Genomic DNA, 15,959 nt, shown 5'->3' with positions numbered 1-15,959 from the left:
CGTTCATAACATGCTGTAGGAGCCTGAGAAATGGCACCTGATGAGCCAAGGGGATCTGGGGGCCTTTGCAGAGGAGCTAATGTTTGATGTTTGAACTGCGTCCTCAATGAGGAGCAGAGAATTTATCACTCAGTCAAGGCAGAGGAGGTCATTCCAAGAAACGAATATGTGCAGAGGCTGGGAGAGAATGTAGAATAGGGAGCCATAGGAGGTCAATATGGTGAAAAACAAGTCTTGAAAGGTAGACAAAGACCTGAGCAGGCAGAGGCCTGGATGCTCAGTGAGAAATATGTGTCCAGAAGAAAGTGTAAATAGTCACATGACCCAAATAAATTGAAGACTGAGGATTAACCATTGAATGTAGTTCCATGGAGGTTGTTGGTGTGCTTCTAGGAGCTGTTTTGGTTGAGTGGTGGAGATGAAAACTTCCCTGGAGTGGAAACGATTTAGAATGAAGGGAGAGGAGCTGAAGGATAGTAAATACAAACAACTCTTTCAAAGAGTTTTGAAGAAGAGGAGAAACTAGGAATGAATGGCTGGAGGAAAATGTGGGATTAAGAAATAGTTTTTTGGGAGAAATAAAATCATGTTATAATGGGGAGGGAATTGTCCAGTAGAGAGGAAACATTTGATGATGGAGGAGCAAGAGGGGGCACTTGCTAGAGTGAGATCCCTGAGTAGGTGAGAAAGGGCGTGTCCAGGGCACAAGGGAGGGACTGGCTTTGGGTCAAAGCACAGATGGTTCGTTTACGTTAATGGGACAGAGAGCAGAAGTGTGAGTCCAGATTCAAGAAGATAGGCAGAAGTTATGTTGGGAGGGTATAGAAATTCTCTTTTTTTGGCAAGATAGGAAGTAGATTCATCAACAGAAATTGAGGATAAAGACCATGGTGTTGCAGTCAGTCTAGTTCCAATCATAATGGTCTCTAGTCACAAGTAAACAGCCATACCAATCCAAACTAGCTGAATCTGAGGTTTCAAGAGAGGGGTTGCTATGAACGCAAATTCCCCCTGCCCCAAATATATATGATGAAGCCCTAACACCCAACGTGGTGGCATTTGGAGAGAAGGGCTTTGGGAGGTAATTAGATTTAGGTGAGGGCGTGAGGGTGGGGCTTTTGTGATGAGATTAGTGCCCTTATGAGAGGAAACACCAGAGAGCTTGCTCTCAATTTCTCTCTGCCAAGTGATGACACAGGGAGAAGGTGGCCATCTGCAAGCCGGGAAGAGGGCTCTCACCAGAACTACACCATTGTAGGCACCCTGATCTTGGACTTTCCAGCCTCCAGCACTGTGAGAAATAAGTTTCTATTGTTTAAGCCAGCCAGTCGATGGTATTTATTATGTCATCCCAAACAAACTAAGATAGAAATGAAGGTATGAAATAGTTGCCAAAGAGAAGGCAACAGGATTAGAATTGCTAGTTAACACGAAGGGCCCACTTGAGATCAGAAGCAACACATTTAGAGTGAGACCTGTCAGCCTGAGAGTGTTTTTCATGAGTTACCTTTCTTGGTGAAGGTGCAGAGTCGCAGAGGCATTGTTTACTGCTCATGTAGTAAGAGTCGATGAGAACAGGACAACTAAGCAGTTGTTACATGGCCAGCCACAGTGGAGAAACCATAGGTAGACAGAATAAACAAAATAAGAAGCAATGAACCACAGCCCCAAACTCAATAACAGAGCAGCATCTGTGGTTAAATGAAAATCACAAGTAGACGAGATCAGCAGACTTTAAGTCAAGGAGCTTCAATATCAAGATGCCCTGAATCCAGAGAAGCATGGATAATGGATTGCTCGCTCAATTTTCATCTCCTGTTTGCCATACTGTAGACTTAATCACAAATATGTCTAGGATGGAGTCATAAACACTGTCAGGTACTGGAACTCTCCAATCATTAACATTCATTGAAAGGTGAATCTTCATACGTACAGTCAATTCTCATTATTCACAGATTCCATATTTGTGAATTCACCTGCTCACTAAAATTTATTTGTAACCCCCAAATTTATACGTGTGGGGTTTTTGCAATCATTCATGGACATGCACAGAGTGGTGAAAATTTGGAGTCCTCTGACGTGGACATTCCCAGCTGAGGTCAAACAAGGTGATGCTCTGCTGTCTTGCTTCAGCTCTCACACTGTAAGCAAATGTCCTTTTCTCTGTCTAATTACCACCAAGTTTTTTGCATTTTTGTGTTTTTTGTTGTTGATTTTACTATTTAATAGGGCCCACGAGTATAATAGTGTTCCTAAGCATAAGAAGGCTGGGATGTGCCTCATGGAGAAAACACATGTGTGACTTGAGTTTTGTTCAGGTGTGAGTTATAGTGTTGTTGGCCATGAGTTCAATGTTAATGAATCAACAATATGTATTAAGTAAGGTGTTTGTAAACAAAAATGCACATAAAACAAGCTGATATTGATCAGTTGGTGAAAATGTTGTGACCAGAGGCTCACAGGAACTTAACCCTATATTTTCCCTAGGAACAATGGTTCAATATTTGCCAATTCAGTGTTCACAGAGACTTCACAGAACGTAATGAGTAATGAGAATTGATTGTATTTGGTAGATCATGCAGTTATTCCTATTAAATGTCTCTGACACACTGAGCTTTTGGTCTGTCCCATTCCCTCCATGGGTCTCAACTCCATAACTTTCTCCCTATCTTTTTGCCCTGTAGGCTTCCTATGTGCTCAATCCTGTAGGTACCATCCCACCCCAGCAGGTGTCTTCCTTCTCCCATAAACATGGAACATTTGCCGTTGCCCTCTTGCACCAGGGTCTCCATTGGGGTTTTATGATTGCACTTTCCCCTCAATTACCTTTTTAAAAGAAGCCGTGAGTGTTTCATCTCTTCTATGTTCTTCCCCTTGGGATTGTCTTGCCTGTCTCTCACCTATCCCCTGCCCTATGCCTTGTAGAATCCCCTTGCCTCCCTTGATGGCTTTGGGATGTGTCAACTTGGCTGGGATGAACGACAGTCTCCAGAATTCCCTTTCTATTGTGTTTCTGCTCAGGATGGGTTACAACTGAAAGAATGCAATTCTGTAGCTTACACACACCTTATCCTAGTTATTCATTCAAACACTAATCTAGGGTTCTCTGTGAAGGGTTTGTGTGGATGTGATTAAAGTCCCAATCAGCTGACTTATGTTAATCAAAATGAGACTATCCTAGGTGCACCTAATTTAATCAGTTGGAAGCCTTCAAAGGAGGGCTTAGGCCTTCCCTGAGGGAGAGACCGGAAGTAGCTGCTGGGTCTTCCTTCACCCTGGATCCTCCTTCCTGACTCCACCTATAGACAAGAAGCTTCGAGCTGTGTCTGTGAACTCCAGCCCTGCTCGGGGTCTTCCTTACCTATCTCCCTTGTCCTACTGACTTCAGACTTGCTTAGCCAGCCTCCGTAATTGCATAAATCAATTCCTTATGAAAATAACAACAATATATATGTATACATCTGTTCCTGGCTCTGGTCCTGTGGTCGAACCCTGACTGATGTACTCTCCATATTACGGACTGCCCCTCCATCATCCTCTCTTCCTCTGTAAATATTTCACTTTTTCATACAGTACAGGACGAAAATTCAAATCCTAGCTCTGCTACTCTCTAGCTGCCTGAGAGAAGGTGCTTGAGTTTCCTGAGTCTCAATTCCTTACCTGTGAAATGAGAATGTTAACAGTATCGTTATGAGGATTGAATTAGTTAATGTGTGTAAAGCACTTAAGACAATGCCTAGCATATTGAAAGCCATTGATAAGTATAGTTGCTACAATTATTATTATTGAGAGAATTTTGTTTATTACTTTCACATCCCCAGCACTGTGGAGAACACAAAGGCAGCAGAGGACAGTTGTATTTCTTTAGGATTTTATAGGGTGTTTGGGAAAGGAAGACAAATATATGGAGATTTATTTTCTCATCCCAAAATAAAACCAATAGATGCAGTAGATTGACTGTATTTATAGGGACATCGGATAAAATTTGTGAGATGTGTACTCCTCTAGGGCAGGGCAAACACTCAAGCTCTCTGTTCTCCTCTTTCACCTCTCTTTCTTAATTTCTCCCAAACGGAGGGGTTATTAACGTGATTCAAGGACTCTGATTGGGTAACATTTACTGCTAAACTGTACTGCTAAACTGTGTATTACAAGGACCCTACACATGTGCCCTCCCTATTCTGCCTCTGCTTCAGAGGTAGTAAGTGGATCATTGGGACGACCCCTGCTCACACACTCCTGTCAGCTTCCTTTTTCCATAGGGTGACTCACATAGGACAAGACCTGTTCACCTGAGCTCTTTCTCCTTTGCACACACTTTATAGAGTGCACTTTTTCAGTCTCTGTTCCATGTGGCTTGCAAGAAAGTGATTATTTCATGAGATTTGGGTTTGAAGGTTAAGACCACAGGGAGGCAAGCTGGGGCAGCCAGAACTCTCTACATCTGGGTTTTAGGAACCAGTCCTGCTAACAGGAAATGGGTACTTTGTTTTGTTGGGCTCTGTCTCCTGGTGTACGCATCCCTTAGGGATTCACAGGGAGGAGAAGAGTGTCGACCAAATCTTTTTGCCCTCAAATCTTTGGAGATATACACATAACATAAAAGCTCCTATGTAGTGTGTGTCATCATTATTGGTAGTTTTTGGCCCCTTTGGAAAAAAATTCAAGTATGTTAAGCTATGTAGCTTTTTTGCAGAAATTATAGGCTTCAATAGCCTCCTTCCTTCACATTCAAGCCCAAACCTCCAGATTCATCACTCCGAAAAATAAAGAGCCACCCATGCCAGTCCCAGAGGAAATAAACCCAGAGAGAGATGGAGAGAGAATGTGTGTGCTTTGAGGCCTGGATGTGTGCACTGCAAGACTTCTGGGGGAAGGGTAGGAGTCCCGAACCCACAATGATACAAGCATGTGGAAAATTAACTCCAAATTGCTCAACAAATAACATTCCTAGAGGAAAATAGCAGAGAAGGGATGATCCCTTTGGGTGATATGATCAGAGAGTTTTTTGAAGGAGGTGAAATTTGAACTGGGTTTTAGAGAATGTGAAGAATGTAGATCAAGGGAGAGAATTTTAGGTCAAGGTGATCTGTAGACTCAACGACTCTTATCATCACGATTGTTTTTCTTAGCTTGTGTCTTCTCTCTAAAACCAAAGTCGGAGGCAATCGTGTATTTGGAAGGTGATCACCAGGAAGCACTTCACCCACAGGAAGTGGGTGAAAGTGAGATCGGGTAAAGAGGAAAGCCAGGAAAGAATATATTAATGTACCTACTACCACTGTAGTCAAGCGCAGCTCAGTCCCACTGGGGAGTCTCTGAGAAAAAATGTGGAGCAACATCTTCAGAATTCTTCCTCCAGGACCCAGAGGCTGAGGCCTTTACCCACTAGCTCGCATCCTCCCCATGGGTTGAGGGTTATACGACTAATGTTTCAGTTTTTCCCTGCCTGTGGCCCAACCAGCTCTTGAGGTGCCAGAGAAAGTCCTCAGAAAGGGGGTTTCAGTATGCAGATAACTGCCTTGATTCCTCTTTCTCTTCCCCAAAGTAGTTCCTCCCTCAATCTTCCCTAGCTCAATAAATGACACCATAATCTATCCAACAGCAAGAGCCAAAACTTACAGCCATTTATTCAAGTATAGCATTTATTGAGCACTTAACACTGTGCCTGGTACTCATGCAGGTGCTGGGTGCTAGCAAGTCCCATATGCTCTGCTCCAGAAACATCCCAAGCCAGTCCTATTCTTCCCAAATCCATGGTTATATCTGTAATTTGGAGCATGGTGGCCCTCTAAAATTGTTGACAAATTGAGACAAAGTGCCTAGTCTTTGTAATCCTTCATTATGCCACTACCACAGTCCATTCACATACCTCTTCCCTGTACATTTTTGTTCTTAATCTTCCAATTTTGCTCTTTCCAGACACCTAGCCAGCCAGCCCAATCATTCACTCCTGTATGTGAGTCTACATATGTTCCTAGCTTCAACTACTTCTCTCTCTACACCTTAAGTAGATGACTGTGATGGTTAATTTTATGTGCCAACTTCACTGGGCTAAGAAATGCCTAGACAGCTGGTGAAACATTATTTCTTGTTGGTCTGGAAGGGTATTTCCAAATGAGATTAGCATTCGAATCCATATACTGAGTAAAGAAGATCATCCTTGTCAATATGGAAGGTCATCATCCAATCCACTGAGGGCCTGAACAGAACAAAAAGGTGGGAGAAGTGCAAATTTGCTCTTCTGTTTTAGCTGAGACATTCTTCTTCTCCTGCCCTTGGACATCAGTGCTCCTGGTTCTTGGACTTTTGGACTCAGTCTGGGACTTTCACCATCAGTACCCTCCTTCCACAATTCTCAGGTCTTTGGACCTAGGCTGAATTATACCATCGGCTTTCCTCATTCTCCAGCTTGCAAATGGCCGATGTGGGACTTCTCAGCCTCCATAACTGCATGAGCCAATTCCTATAATAATAAATCTCCTCTTACATATATATCATTTGTTCCGTTTCTCTGGAGAACCCTGACTAATACAATGACCAAGGGAACTGTCTGAAGTTCTACTCAATGAGAGGATTTTCTCTCATTTCTGTCCTTCAGGGTGTTGTGAGTTGAATTGAATTGTGTCTCCCAAATGACCTATTGACATCTTAATCCCCAGTACTTGTGAATGTGACCTTATTTGGAAATAGAGTCTTTGCAGCTATAATCATTAAGATGAGCTCATACTGGACTAGGGTGGCCTCAATTCCAGTGACGAATGTTCTTTGAAGGAGAAGGAGATTTGGAGACACAGACACCCAGCGAAGAAGGCCATGTGGAGACACAGGCAGAGACTGGAGTTATGATGCCACAAGCCAAGGAGCACCAAGAATTGCCATCAACTACCAGAAGCTACAAGAGGCAAGAAAGGATTCTTTCCTAGAGCCTTCAGAGGAAATATGGCCTGTGAACACCTTGATGTTGGACTTCTAGCCTCCAGAACTGTGAGAGAATAAATTTACGCTGTTTTAAGCTGCCAGGTTGTGATACTTTGTTACAGCAGCCCCACCAAACTAACACACAGATCATCCATGAGTGGTACTGGGGTGCAGCAACTGTGCATTCTCAGCTTCAACCAGCCATCAACTAAACTCAGCTATTTTTCTCCTTTAAAGCTGGTCATAAAGGACCCCCACCACTCACAATGTGGCATAGGCATGGGCTGAGAAAGAGTCGCCAATGCAATAGTAGTAAGTAATGTAGAGGTCTGGGCCGCCTACTGGTATATTTTTAATGCCCTCTGGCCCTGCTTGTAATGATCATAACTGATCCTGCTTTCATTTGACAATGGATTGCAGCGGGGCTACCTGACCTATGACTTGATGGGTCTGACAATTCAGCTCGTGATGGGCAGCCCTCACCATATGGTCACTTGATGTCACATGGTCAGAGGTCTTCACTACCAGGGCCCAATAGCACACCAGAAGCTGTTTCTCACACAGTGTATACTGCTGCAGATAGTATGGCCTTGCCCCAGACCTTAGGGTGTCTATATTGTGATGTTTCTATTGTGGCTTCGCTAAACTCCATCTGTTGTCTTTTCCCGTCACAGATACCTTTGGTAACCTGGGGTTTGCTGGGTCAAATGGCCCAAGCACCAGGGCTGATTGCACTGCAGTCTGGATCTCCTGAAGGCACTTTCTTCCTTTAGGCCCCACTGAAACCTGGAAGCTTTCCTCGTAAATGGGTTGGAGCTCTATTCTCAGATATAGAATTTGCTGCCTCCAGAACTCAGAGGCCAAGCAAGCTTTATGCTTTCCTTTCACTCCTGGAAGGAACAAGATGCAATAATTTGTCCTTTACTTTCGAACGGATGTTCTTTTATGCCTCAGAATGCTTGCCTTTTAAAATCTTAACTGACGTGGAAAGATTACTTTTGTATACATGTGCTGTGCTGGTGCGGGGTCTGTCTTCATAGGGCCCCAGCCTATCTTTCAATCAATGGGTTTTAGGCCTTAGAATTGGGTCAGGTTTGTCAACCAGGGAAAGGGTTGTGAATTTTCATTGGGATAACTGGTCTTATCCTTCTGCTCATCCACTCTTGATCATTTTTGATGATGAATATTTAGCAATGTTCTTGTTGGTTTCTCATTTATCTTATATCTGTGAATAAAATGTTTTATAAGCTATCTCCACAGAACTCTATGTCAGGCTCTCTTGTTCATTATGGCAATTATTCTCATCTTGCTTCTGTCAGTGAAGTGCAGCTATCTGGCCCCTGCTATTCCATGATCTTCTCATCTTCATTGACACTGAGGGCTCGGTTCTGTAATAGCATCTCCTACTGTTCGTCATGGCCCAAAGAGAACAGCCACAACTGAGCTTCTCAAGGATGCTGGTGCCCTTCTCACCAGCACATTTCTTATTTCTTTGGTAAACGGAGTGTTCTTTAGGTCCCCTCGTAAAATAGAGTTGGCTGTTGCATTTTAAACCTTGGGAAGTATATCTACTCTTGCACACTCTCTTCTCTGAGCCTTTTGATTTCTTCCTCCACTGTCTGCTCCAGCAGATCTAGCATGTATACTTCATGTAGAGTGGGCCATAACTTTCTTCTGGCTGCTGAGAGCCATCCTAGCAGAGGTTAGTACCATCTCCTCGGGTCTTTGCTAGAGTGTTAAATTCAGCATTGTAGGATAGTACTCTCCTATCAATAAACTCTCCCTTATCCATCTTTACATTTTGTATTCCTTAATCCAGCAACCTCTATTTCCTGTCCTCTGTATACTCTCCTAGCTCCTACCAGTCCATGTTGAGTTGCTCTGTACTCTCTCAGTGTCTAATCTCTTTTCCTTTCTTAGCAGGCCCAACAGATCTTCAAGTGGAGGCCCTGCTGAGATTTGACCCTAACTAGGGGCTTGTGGCTAGGAGATAGGTGCAGGTAGATCCTGAGAGGTAACCTGTTGTCTTTCAAGAATAGATCTCTGCATCCTCTGCAAGCAAGGAAGCAAGTTAACCTTTTAACAGGAAGGGCTGAGACACTTTCACTGGCCTGTAGGGTTCAGCTAGATTTGAGTTTCAAGTTTCTCAAGTGTATTGACCCAGATGACCCTATTCCTAGTCCTAGGGTCCCACTTCCTAACTGAAGCCTTTTCTCTGGTGTAGCAGAGCTGGCAGGGTTAGAGTTCCTCCTTCTCTGAAGCTTCGTGACCTTTATAATTAAGTTCTTAGACTGACCTGAACTTTTTTCCACTTTCAGCAGGTGATCTAGATCAAAGATTAGAGTCTACTTCCTAGGACTATTTTTGGTACCCACCATCCTAGGTTGAGTTTCCTGGAAATGAATATGAGATGGAGATTTACATGTAGGATGTTTACTGGGGAGTTCCATACCTTTAAGGAAGTACAGAAAACAGAACTGGATAGAAACAAATTCCACTGTTAGGAAATTGTAACAGAAGTTTCAGATGATCTTTGGGAGTCTCTGGAACTGAGACAGCTCTTCAAAGTTATCCACAAATTGATGCCGAGGGAACAAGTCATCATACTTTGTATTAACCAGATATTAGATGCAGGCTGCCCTAGGGCAGTAATTGTAACCTTGGATGAGGTGGGTCCCTTTGGTAGAGGGCAATTCCAGGGGAGAAAGGTGGCTATGAGATAGCAGCAGCCAGCACTTCCAGCAGCTCGCAAATGAGCGCCTTGGTGCTGATGAGGGCATCTGAACAATGAACTTTAGCATCCAGTATAATACATAACACATTCCTGCATTTATCTGTTTATTTTAATACAATAATTAGAATATAAATTCCAAGAGAACAGAGACCTTGTCTGTCTCATACCGTGCTATATCTCATGAATTTAGAACAGCCTGGCTTAGTATTTACTCAATAAGTATTTGTTGAGTAAATGATTGAACTAAATGGGGAATTAAAGCATATTAATAGATGCCACATTTTCTAAACTGACAATCACTTTGCACATCACGGGGAATACAAATAAGTGAAAATGTAAATGGAAAAGCATCCCTACTTCTCTACTTTCACATTTGAGTATAAATCTCCAACGTGAGATTTTTTAGTTTTATGAAATGGAAACCACTTCTAATGTATGAAATGAACTGAGGAATGGCATGGACAGTATGCTGACTTTTAGCTACAACCTTCTACTCATGTGGATTCTTAATGAACTGACTTGGCTGTAACTGGTATTAAAGAATATTAAGAAAGATATTATAATTGGATCAACTCTTGTAGTTGGATTGACTCACAAAGGCCAATTTGGTTTCATACCTTGATCTCATTAATATTCACTTTCAACAGCCTTCCAACAGATGTCTGCTTTTGGTTTTGAACACAGATTTTCAAACATTTTTATGACACTATAAACATATAGAATCTTCTGAAACATTTTTTCTAACCATACTCTATTAAATATTGGCACTCTCCCATATGGAGTGAAAAAAAAAATGTCTGAAATGTCATCTTGTCCACTCTTTAAATATTTCTAATGCAAAATGTCATAAAAATTCAACATTAGTAAAACATTTACTTTTCCCCATTTTAACAACTACCATGCGTGAGTTCAGGTTGACAATTGAAAACAAATGACCCACTAATTATGAAGAGCAAATACTAGGAATGGCAACAATGAGGAGTCCTGTGGAGTTATTCCCAAAAAAGACAAGTATAACTGGTGAAAATTACTTAAATAATTTTAAATCTGTGTAACTTCTGCCAAGGGCATACAGCAAGTAAAGAAACATTTATTCAAGAAAATTTACTAAAGCTGGGTAAGAATAGCAAGACTCTGTGGTATTTGACCCATGACCCATGCTCTCACTCTTACCCCCAGTGCAGCTTGATTGAAACTCCACTCCAGGTGGATGGCCAAGAAGATGGGACTCCCTCTTCCCTAAATTCGCAGTCAAGGGTTAAACCCCACATGGAGGCATAGGCTACCAACAATTTCTCATTCCCTCACACTCTGAGTTGCAGAGGCTAAATTCGTTGAGATGTCAGGAGTGCCCTTCCTTCATCCAGTCTCCTCTCATCGGGAGGAGGCTGTACCCAGGCCTGGCAGGCTGAGAATCCTAAGGCCCTGATCACTTTCACTCTCACTCACTACTCGTGTGGAAGTTTCATGCCAAGAGCAGCCAGTTGAGAAGAACAGAAGCTGCCTCTCTTGCCCAGCACCCAGAGCATTGGCTCAGAGTCTTTTTTTCCCCAGGAGGAGAGGCAATCCTCAAGAACAGACAGCTCTAAAATTCTCCCCAAATGAACTGATTTTATTTAAAACAGAGTGTAGGGAAGTTCAAGGCTAAGGGTACTCCTGAAAACTATGGAGATTTTGGTGGTAAGCAAGTAAGAGGAGATGAAGACATCTAGGATAGCAACAACCTAAACTAGGGGCCAGCTAGTTTACCAGAGAGAACCATCAAAAGAGACAGTTAAGAAGAACCCTCCTGGGGCCAGTACAAACCTCAAAAAGTATTCCCTAAAAAGGGCCCAGATTCAACTAGGTCAGATTGTAAAACAATTTACACCCCAGCGCATTGGTCAAAAACAATAGAGCAATCAGTCAGCAATCAATGGAGCCTAAGAGCTTGGTGTGATGCCAAAGGAGGCAGACAGCTTAACAGGGAGATCAGAGAAACAGACAGTCAGAGAGAGCTCTGCTGAAACCGCTGTCATCCTGGGGTGACTGAGTGCATGCCCAAAGCTGCTCCCTCTGAGGAGCGACATCAGAGTTTCCACACTGAAGGGAAATAGACTTCACTGAAATTGTCCATCCAGGTTATTAAACAAATAAACAACAATAACAACAACAAAACAAGCTCCAGAGAGGGAGCAGGGGAATCAGTATCCAGTGTTGATACAATCTATTACTTCAAATGTCTGATTTCAAGAAAAAATTATCAGATATGCAGAGAAACATGGAAGTGTGACCAGCACAGAGGAAGAAAAAGCAAGCAACAGAAACTGCCTGTGACCCAAGATGGTAATTAGAATCCATATGAAAAAACTGGTAAAGATAATTATGTAATTACTGAAGATGGTATAAATGTAAATTTTGTTTCTTATCTTCTCTTAACTGATTTAAAAGCAATTGTAAAATAATGTATGTATATAATTGTGTTGTTGGACCTATAACACATAGAAATGCAATGTACTTGCCCATAACAGCACAAAGGAAGTAGGTGAGAGCGAAGCTGTATTGGAGTAAAGAAGAGACACCAGATGGTAACTCGAATCCACAGGAACAAATGAAGAGGATCAGAAATGGTAAATGAGAAGGTTAACATGACAAATTCTATAAATATGTACTTGCTTTCCTTTCTTTTCTCAGCTTCTTTAATAGACATAAAATTATATAAAGTAATAATTATAGCAATGTATTGCTGAATTTGAAACATATGTAATGTGTATAACAATATTAGCTCAAAAATGGGGAAGAGAGGGTAGACCTACATAAGAATAACATTTCTATATTGCACTGCAATTAAATGAGTATAAATCTGAAGTCAATTCTGATGAGTTAAGATGTATATGGTAAGCTCTGGAGCGAGAACTAAGAAATGACTAAAAAAAAGAAGCAAAAAAATAATTAAAGACAGCCATGTGAAGAGGGAGGAAGTGATGGGAGTGATAAAGCTACTCACCATAGAATGCTAAGGATTGCCAGCAACCACAGAAGCTGGGAAAAGACAAGGAAAGTTTCTTCTCTAGAGCTTTCAGAGGGAGCACGGACCTGCCAACGACTTGATTCTGGACTTCCAGCCTCCTGAACTATAAGAGAATAAATTTCTGTTGTTTTAAGCCATCTAATTTGTGGTAATTTTTATGGCAGCCCTAGAAAACTAATATAAACATTCAGAACTGTTACTGAATGTTTTGGGAAATGGGTGTTGGCATTTAGTTTGTCTCAAAATTTAGAAGGTGAAGAAAAGTCTCAGAGAACTCATCCATTGTTATGGGTTGAATTGTGCCCCCTCCCCACCAATTGTATGTTTAAGTCCTCACCCCCAGTGCCTCAGAATGTGACCTTATTTGGAAATAGAGTCCTTGCAGATGTAGTTAGTTAGGATGTGGTCATGCTGAACTAGGGTGGGCCTAGTCCAATCCAACATGACTGGTTTCCTTATAGAAGGAGGAAATTTGGACACAGACCTGCACACGGGGAGAAGGCGAAGTGACTTGAAGACTGGAGCCAAGCAACTAACTACCAGAAGCAAGGAGACGGACTTGGACCTGATCCTTCCCCAGCGCCTTCAGAGGGAACGCGGCCCTGCCGACACCTTGACCACGGACTTCTAGCTTCCAGAACTGAGAGACAATAAGCTTTTGTTGTTTAAGCCACTCGGTTTGTGAGTACCTTGTTATGGCAGCCCTCGCAAACTAATACACTCATAATGCTATTTCCAGGTCATAACAACTGTTAATTTTTTAGTTTATCTTCTTCCAGTTTCATATCTATAAATCGATAGATCCACATTTACTTATTATATATATATATATATTATATATATATATATAACCTCCATCTAAGTATTAGATACAGGTAATAAAACTATCTAAAACTTGGAAATAAGGCAGAAAGACTACCGTGTGACTTCCTAGTTTCATCCTAGAGACTGTCAAGCTAGTCTGAGTCATCTGCCACCCTAAGGGACGGTAATTTTGACTTAGTACTTACTATTGATTAAGGCCCAGATTTTAAAAAGTTACAGGTTAACTTGGAGGAGATTGATAATTTGCAAATTACTTTTTTTCTGGTACAGATTCAAATGATTTTTGTCCTATAGAAAAAATAACCCCTAAGTAAAGGTTACAGTTTCATTGTCCTGTATCTAAATTAGCAATCATATTCCAACTTTCTTTCTTTCAAAAAATCCTTTTCGGTCTCTCGTATCCTCTTTTAAAACAGGCTTATCATCCTGCTGATTTTCTCATTAATGAGTTCAAAAAATTTTTGACATCTGTATACTGTATATTTGTATGAAAGTCATGATTTTAATTTTTTGAAAATTATACTTTGACATGCCTTAAATGAGTAGCTTCCAAACTTGCAGAGTTCACAAAGAAGGAAAATTGTTAAAATAAAATGAAGTTGGATGACTGAGATAGAATTGCCGATTTTAATTTCCCAAGGAATGTCAATTTAAAAATTGCAACACAAAAACTACCATCTCTTAATACCACCATTTCATAAAAGGCAGTGCAGGGCTTAACATCAAATGAGTAGGATAAAATGTAGTATAAACTATGTAACATGATGACAATTTACCCCATTCTACGTATTTTTCTCATTGCACAGCATTTGGTGAAAACCTCAGTGACAAGCACCGCCTACAGATGACTGCTTTCCCTCCTACTTGCGTAGTTCTCTTATTCACTCCTTCAAGGTCTTTACTGGGGGATTCCTATGTCCTAACAAGAGCCTACTATGTGACAGATGAGCACCAATTATATACCAAGGGAGAGTGCTCTATGTGCAAACGTGGTCCTGACATTGGGGACAATATATTCTGGGGGGGAAGATGCACTGAATAATCTCCCCAACAAATACATAATTAAAATTGTGCTACATATTATGAGGAAAGAGCATACATTTAATGGTGTGCATAGAGCCACTTATACGCCAGTCACTTCTCAGTGAAAACTGCTGCCTTAATAGAAAGGCCCAGCAAATTATTCTCAGTGTTGCTTCTCCCAACCAAAGAAAGCCTCTTTCCTCTCCTTAAGAGTTAGATATATAATTGTGCCTGAAGATAGCGGACCATCAATAATAGTAGACCTTGACTTCCTTAGCAACCTGGGCTTAACAGGAACTCTCACAAAGAGCAGAGACCTCCTACCTCTGCCTTCCTGCCTTCATCCCTAGAAGAAAGAAGCTGGTCCCTTCTAAATAAAATAAACAAATTAAAAAAAACTTCAGTTCATAGTTAACCGTCTTTTTAAGAGACACGAAAATGCTTTGTTGTAGTGATAATAATAGTTAATTGGCCCTAATTAGCTCAGCAGCTCCACAGACGCAGGGCCTAAGGCTGTGAAGCAATCCTGCAAGGAGGGAAGAAGGGCATTATCACGTGCCAATATCCCTTATTATGTACTTTCTGGAGATAAATTTGGACTCATCTGAGTAAGTGTGGGCTTCAGAAGAGTTTGTAAATACATAAGAAAAGAACCCCCAGTGGACCATACACTTGATGCTCTCTCATACTACGTCATGGAAAATTGATGAGGAAGATGGTAACCAAAACTCAGAAAAATTTAGGACCAAGGGACACTTACTTTAACAAAGATGGGGCTGAATCCTAGAAGAGAAAGACGTGGGAAGTGTTTGGATTGGGAATCTGAAACTGAAATTGTTGAGGAACATAAAGAAACTGACTCCCATAAAGCAAAGCTTGCTGCATATGCAAGCTTGAAAGCGGTGGGTGGATTGCTCTCTGTTACATAGTCGTGGAATACCCTTATATGTTTGCATACTAAGGTAGTTCAACAAAATAGAACTTCGAAGCCTTGGCAGAGGAGTAGGACAGTGAATAATCTTCTCCTTCTTCTACCATTCCCCAGATTTATCTGCATTCCACTGTAGTGTTCATAGGGAATGAGCCAGAGGGATGGGGATCCCCAAAGGTGGGAATGAAGCTTCTGAGGAATCTTAAGGGACAGTTATTTAATGAATAGAAAACCAGTTAGGTAAGATATTCTGTGGACAAAAGACCCATTTTACAGCTCAGGTAAGAAAAAAGGAAGTTTGATGAAAAGTTTAGCAGTGTCAATTCTCTACCCCTCAGTAGACCACCAGAGAAGCCCATTGATCAACCAAGACTAAGTTTGTTAGATTTAGCAGTGAGGGAGAACACCACCTTGAAAAAGTATTGATAGCTTCTCCAAATGGGGAAGTTATGGAAGGTATTTACAGGGTTTTAGAGCCAACTGCATTGGGAGATTTGAAGCTGAGTCCTGAAAGG

Source organism: Equus quagga, chromosome 4 (genome assembly GCF_021613505.1).
Source record: "Equus quagga isolate Etosha38 chromosome 4, UCLA_HA_Equagga_1.0, whole genome shotgun sequence".
Taxonomy (NCBI): Eukaryota; Metazoa; Chordata; class Mammalia; order Perissodactyla; family Equidae; genus Equus; species Equus quagga.
The sequence above is the reverse complement of the archived record's forward strand: the minus strand, read 5'-3'. Positions refer to the sequence as shown.